Source organism: Musca autumnalis, unplaced genomic scaffold (genome assembly GCF_047663935.1).
Source record: "Musca autumnalis isolate F117 unplaced genomic scaffold, ASM4766393v1 scaffold_5, whole genome shotgun sequence".
Classification (NCBI taxonomy): Eukaryota; Metazoa; Arthropoda; class Insecta; order Diptera; family Muscidae; genus Musca; species Musca autumnalis.
This window is the reverse complement of record NW_027412088.1, coordinates 17,475,686-17,482,788: the sequence shown is the minus strand read 5'-3', so window position 1 is coordinate 17,482,788 and position 7,103 is coordinate 17,475,686.

Sequence of the window (7,103 nt, the reverse complement as noted above, 5' to 3'; positions counted from 1 at the left end):
CCAGCGGCCCTTTGCCGTTGATTTTTAAAGAATTCTTCTTCAAACACCCAGCGGCCCTTGGAAGTGAATTCTTAAAGATTTTTTTTCAAACACCCAACGCCACTTGGGCGTGTATTGTTAAAGATTTTTTTTTAAACATCCATTGATAAGATCGCCGAATAAAGTTTGCAATGTCTCATCTCTGATTACCGTTTTCATATAAAATTTTGTTTGAACAAAAACATGTGTGTAAATAAAACATGTTCTCTATTGTTAGCTATTATTTGCTCGTGCTTTTTTGCGGCCTCTCAAGCTATTATGTTTTTATGTTATTTGTAATTTTTACAATTTATTCTGAAATTGGCTTAACATTAAAATTAGATTTTGCATTGTTTGCAAGCGGTGCTTTTGTGTTCAAAAATAGGCATGAACAAAAAATGCATATATGAAAATTAGGTATGTAAATAGTTATTAAAACAGTTGCATTTTTAATTTAACAACAACAGCAATGAAATTATAATTATAATCATTTTTAGCATATTAACAGTTAATAAAGTGTTAAATGTCTATCGGTGTGTGGGTGTGTGGAAGTGTTTTTATGTGCATTACAACTACTGCGGCTACTTGGCAAGGCAGTTTAGTGTCAGCAGATAAAATTTATTACCGTGTAAATATTTATTGCCATTTGTTGGCTAGAAATGTTTAATTTACCAACAACAACAAAAAACAACACACACCAACAACAAAAACTTTACAGTAACACCACTTAAAATAACAATGAAAATTAATTATTTGTTTATTTTCAAAACAATTAAAATTTAAATTTCTCTCAATTAATCCTTCATTCTAGTCACCCGCTGATACAATGACAAGCATTTGGCGCAGTGGACAGCAATATATAATTGTGGAGAAGAGGTGGAGGTACAATGTATGTTTGCTCTCCTCAAAGGGAGGGATTGGTGGGGGTGTTTAAAACAAAACAAGTGGTTGCACCCAAAAAAAACACAAAAACTGCATTATAAAAACAGGAATTGTATTTAAAATTTGCCTCCGACTGCCAACAAAGTTTTATTTTTGCCAAAAATATCACGAAAAGTTTATTTTTGGTTGGTTGGTCGGTGACGACTGGTAAATGGTGTGAGTTAAAATAAATGACAAAATGGAACATTACATGTGGGCCTATGTGGGCCATACAAGAACCGACACCCACCCACACACAAATATCCACCCAGTGTGTGTGTGTCGACATGTATGTACCATCAGAATGTTGTTGGATGGATGCTGTGCCACTGCAGTTATTTGCTTTAATAGAATTGTAGAAATTGTCATGTAGGAGAGAGAATGCCCAACTATGTCAGCTGTTAATTTATCATTCATTTCCAATTTCAGTGGAATGTTGTTTCGCTTTGTAATTATTTAAATTGCAGTTGTACCAAAGGAACCTCTATTAATTTAATGTTTTTGGTGGGGTGGGGGCTCCTGTTATATTTTTGGAAGTCGGTAGTCATTTGGGCATAGGCATATCTGTGCGAACCACCAAAATCGGTAGTCAGCTCAAAACCAATTCACCAACCAAGCCACCAGGAAAGCCTTAATGTTCCGCAATTAACATATAAACGGAATTAAAATGAAGTTTTATAAAATTTTTTGGTTTGTTATTGAACCAAATAAACCGTGCCGTACGTTGTTGGTTTTTAATTTGAAAGTAGGTTGAATCAGGTGGGTGTGTGTGTAAAATATTCAATTAAATTCATTTTGGACATATTCTGTTGCAATGTCGTATAATTAATTTTAATTATTACATATGGGTAATATATATTAGAAGCGACATAAATCATACGTCACACTGACAAAAACGTTTCACAGCTAAATGATTTATTATGGACAAAACATTGTATCGAATTTTAAGTTCGACCGAGTCGACCTTTTTATACCCTCCACCATGAAATATTTCTTTCTGTCACGAAAGTATAAAATCCCGCAATTTTAGGTGGAGAACGTTTTTGACGACTGGGAACCCCAAATACCTAAGTTTAGCCAATTCGGTAAGTTAAAAAATTGACAAGTAAAAAAGTGTCAGTCGGCTTTGCCGACAGATATATACCCTCAGCCAATGTGAAGTGTAACTTTAACCTACGGACAGATCGAATTTATTTAAGGTCTTGTAACGTGACCGCTACATTGCAAAACCGCCCCTCTGATATCACATCCGGATTCAATACAAAAATACCTTATCAGTGCATGCATAATCCCAACTTCATGCATAATTACAACTCCATTCATACATTATTTAAACTTCAGTGTATTTCCCGGTTGTCTCGCCTTACAAATAATTCTCATTCGCTCCGTAAGATGTTTGGTTTTTGTCGCTGAATTTGTCGAATTTGTTAAACGAAGTACAAGATAAGACGTGTGGCATTGTCTGCAGTCACTTGAACCGAACCTAGCAACAGCCGTGGGCCCTGCGATTCGTTCGCTCCTGTCGATTTGTTTGCTCCTGGCGATTCGTTCGCTCCTTGCGACTTGTTCGCTCCTGCCAATTCGTTCGCTCCTGACGATTCGTTCGCTCCTTGCGATTTGTTCGCTCCGCCGATTCGTTCGCTCCTGTCGATACGTTCGCTCCTGTCGACTCGTTCGCTCCTGTCAATTCGTTCGCTCCTGTCGATTCGTTCGCTCCTGCCGATTCGTTCGCTCCTGTCGATTCGTTCGCTCCTGTCGACTCGTTCGCTCCTGTCAATTCGTTCGCTCCTGTCGATTCGTTCGCTCCTGCCGATTCGTTCGCTCCTGTCGATTCGTTCGCTCCTGTCGACTCGTTCGCTCCTGTCAATTCGTTCGCTCCTGTCGATTCGTTCGCTCCTGCCGATTCGTTCGCTCCTGTCGATACGTTCGCTCCTGTCGACTCGTTCGCTCCTGTCAATTCGTTCGCTCCTGCCGATTCGTTCGCTCCTGTCGATTCGTTCGCTCCTGACGATTCGTTCGCTCCTGGCAATTCGTTCGCTCCGTTACCTAACCATTTCCGACTCTTCTCTTTGCAGAGTAGCAGAACCGACCGTCAACAGCCGAGTACGATCAATCACCCGAAAGCCGCCCAGCCGTTTGTCGATCCAATACCGAACCGAGTACTGCCGAGAAGAATATCGCCGACAACTACCAACAAGCCGACAGCATCCGAGCACCCCAGAACCGAGCAAACACACCCGACGACTACCAACGAGCCGACCGTATCCGATGGCATCCGATTACCCAGAGCCGAGCAACATATTCGACGATTGCCGACGAGCAACCAACAACCGAATATCACCGAGCCGATCCACATATCCGACGACTGTCGAGCCGACAGCCAATCGACTATCACTAATCCCATCCCCACACCCGATCATTATTGGGCCGACAAGCATCCATCCGAGATTGTACGTAGCATCATCCCATCAATATAAACTACATCTCTGACTAATCTCAAAACCATTGAATATTCATATATACATAATTGTATCAATAAAGCATTGAAGCACAATTAACTGTTGTACTTACTTAAGGTTCGTGGGTTCTTAAGTCGACCCTGGAAACGGCTGAGCTAACCTCAGCCTTCGGTAAAACCACTCGTTATAGTCTCTTCAGAATTTTGTGGCCCTTTTTGGACATTTGAACTTGCCGACAAAAATGTTGATTAGGAATTAACTGCACTAAGACACAAATGTTGAACTTTTGTGGGAGAGGTACCCTTAGGGAGGTCATTTTAGAAGTTAAACTAAATTTTGACAAAATATTAGGATATCCAAAGTTTGGACCAAATTGGTTGCCCCATTATCGTGCTATCATTTTAGAGACATTTTTTAAATATTGGGGAGAAGTACCGGAAGTTTGGATATAATATGACGAAGACCAAATGTTGGACCAAATTGGTTGAACAGTTCGAGAGTTATCGTGCTCTCCGACCGCCACATATGGTGACATACGGGTTTTTTACATCTTTCTGGCTATTTTCCCAAGAAATATGGACATGCCCCTGAAAAAACTTTTTCCGTCGTAATGGAGGTAGCGAATGCAAATCGCTTCAACAAAAATCAAAGTAATTCGAGAGAAGGTCTTAAAGTGAACTTATCCGAAATTTTGTGTGAGAGGTACCAGAAGGAGTAGACAAACGTAGTCCATATTAGAACCTGACCTATATCTGGTAGATATATTAGGATGTGTAAAGTATGGATTACATCGGTCACTCCCTTCAAGAGTTATCGTGCGCAAAATTTTTCCGAACATTTTTGAAGTTTTGTGGGGGAGGTACCTGAAGGAGTGGACCGCTAATCTTCGATTTAAACTATGTTTGGACAAAATATTACGAAGGCCAAATTTTGGACCGAATCGGCAGATCCGTTCGGGAGTTATTTTGAGCTCCAAACACTCAACATGGTGTCATAGGGGTTTTTTGCATCTTTCAGGCTATTTTCTCAAGAAGTATGGACTTGCCCCTGATGAAACTTAAACCGTCGTATGGGGGGAAGTGAATACAAGTTGTTGCAATAAAAATCAAAGCGATTCGAGAGCAGGTCCTAAACTGAACTTATCCGAAATTTTGTGTGGGAGGTACCAGAAGGAGTGGGCCGATTGGGGCCATATTGGAACCTCATCTAAGCCTGGTAGAAATTTCACGATGTGCAAAGTATGGTCCAAATCGGTTACTCCCTTCAAGAGTTATCATGCCCACAAATTTTCCGAACATTTTGGAACTTTTGTGGGGGTGGTACCGGAAGGAGTGGACCGATATAGCTCATCTTCGAACTTAAACTAAGTTTGGACAAAATATTACGAAAGTCAACATTTGAAGCGAATCGGTTCATCCGTTCAAGAGTTATCGTGCGCACCAGCCAGCCAGACAGACAGACAGACAGACGGACGGACATGGCTAAATCGACGCCAAATTGTCTGAAACACATTTCGTCCATACATACTTGAGGTGTAAAACCATTATTTCGATGAGGCACATTTTGCCCGTATGAAAGTGATATACCCTCGTTAGCATAAATGCTGAGGGTATAAATATTTTTCATTTCAAATTTTCATAGAACGAGAATCCAACCCCAGGTCCTAAACTGAACTTTTCCTGAATTTTGTGTTGAGTCCATATTGGAACCTCATCTAAGTCTGGTAGAAATTTCACGATGTACAAAGTATGGACCAAATCGGTTACCCCCTTCAAGAGTTATCGTGCGCACAAATTTTCCGAACATTTTCAAACTTTTGTGGGGGAGGTACCGGAAGGAGTGGACCGATATAACCCATCTTTTTTGCCCGTATGAAAATGTATATACCCTCGTTAGCATAAATGCTGAGGGTATAAAAACTGAAAACGGTGGTACCGTTTTATGGGGTCATACCAAAACGTAGGTCCACGTAGATAATTTTTGTTGTAGAATTTTTGTGACCTCTGAGAGCCCTAAATTACAGCTAGTTCGGACATAATACCTAAAATCCGGAGTTACCCGAGGCACCTATGTTGACAATTTTTTTGTTGGAGAACTTTTGTGACCACAGAGAACCTGAAATGTCAAATTACAGATAGCTCGGTTAAAAATTGTAGGTAAAACTCTTATAATATTGAAAATCGGGAGGTAAGATTTTTATGAAGCCTATGCCAAAATAATAATTTTTGGTAGAGAACTGCTGGAACACTAAGAACCTCAAATATCAAACTACAGCAAGTTTGGTTATAAATTGTAGCTAAAATCCTCAAAATGTCTAGAATCCGGAGGTACTATTATATGGGGACTATACCAAAACGTGGAGCTACGTTGATAATTTTTGTTGAAATAGTTTCCTGACTACAGAGAACATCAACTGTCATATTACATTACAAAAATTATAGCTAAAACTCTTAAAATACCGAAAATCGGGGGGCTATACCAAAATATGAACCTATGTTGACTGTTGTTGGTGGAAAAGTTTTGTGACCACTGGGAACCTCAAATGTCAAATAACACCTTGTTCGGACAAACAATGCAGCTGAAATCCTCAAAATAACTAAACTCCGAAGGTACCGTTATATGGGGATATATCAAAATATGCACCTATGTTGAAAATTGTTGTTAGAGAAGTTTTGTGACAACTGAGAATCTCAAATGTCAAATTAAAGCTAGTTTGGACAAAAGATGCAGTTAAAATCCTCAAAATACGGAGGTACCCTTATACCAAAACGTGGACCGATATAGTCCATATTCGAACTTGACCTGTTTATGGAAAAAATATACTCGGGTGCAAAATTTTGGCGTTGTAACGAAGACTACAAAGATCCTTGGCAGAAGGTTCTAAGTACCGGATTGATACGTAAATGTTAATGTTACGGCCAACGGCTGCCAACTTTTTCGACGTGTTAGCCACAAATTTTATTGGTCCGTGCTGAAACTGAACAAAATCCTTAAGAGATCCCAAACGCATCCATCACAGGTCAGTATCGGCCAGATGCATGGATCGGATGCACTTCAGGATTAGTTATATTGTTTCGAGCTGCGCGGGGTTTCTCTTCAGTGCGTTCTCGTCTTCATCGTCGTCTTAGTTGTTGTTGTTGTAACATTGTATGTTTGTGTGTTCGTTCTTCTGGTCAATCTGGCTCTGGGTTTATCGCCAGTACCAGGAATGTGGCTGCTTCGATGGGATGTAACCACAGATCCAATGAAGGAAGTTGAGTAGGTTTGGCGGAGTGGTGTCGTGTATTGTGCGGGTCTGTGCGGGTCTGTGCCGCATGCTGGGCAGATGTTTTGCCTAGTGTCGTCGATCCATGCCCTTTAGGAATTTAGATGGCTGCACCATCCCGAGCGCAGGTGAGCCTAAACTACTCTGGTTTGTCGTGACAGCTGACGCTCACGAGCTACAATAGATGGGGAATGAGCTCAGAAGACCGCATTCAAACTATAGTTGCTTATGGTATCAGCAACTGCATCCGTATAAATGCTATTCAAACCAGCTTGATATGCTTGTTTATCTAGGGGTTCTCCCTTGTAACGCTGGACCTGTTCTTCCAGATCATGAAGATTCTCCTTGACCTGCCGGAATGGGTGGAGTTTATCCACCATGTGGTGATTGGGATGGCTCTCACAAGAGCACCCGAGCGGGTACTGCAACGAAAGCATGTG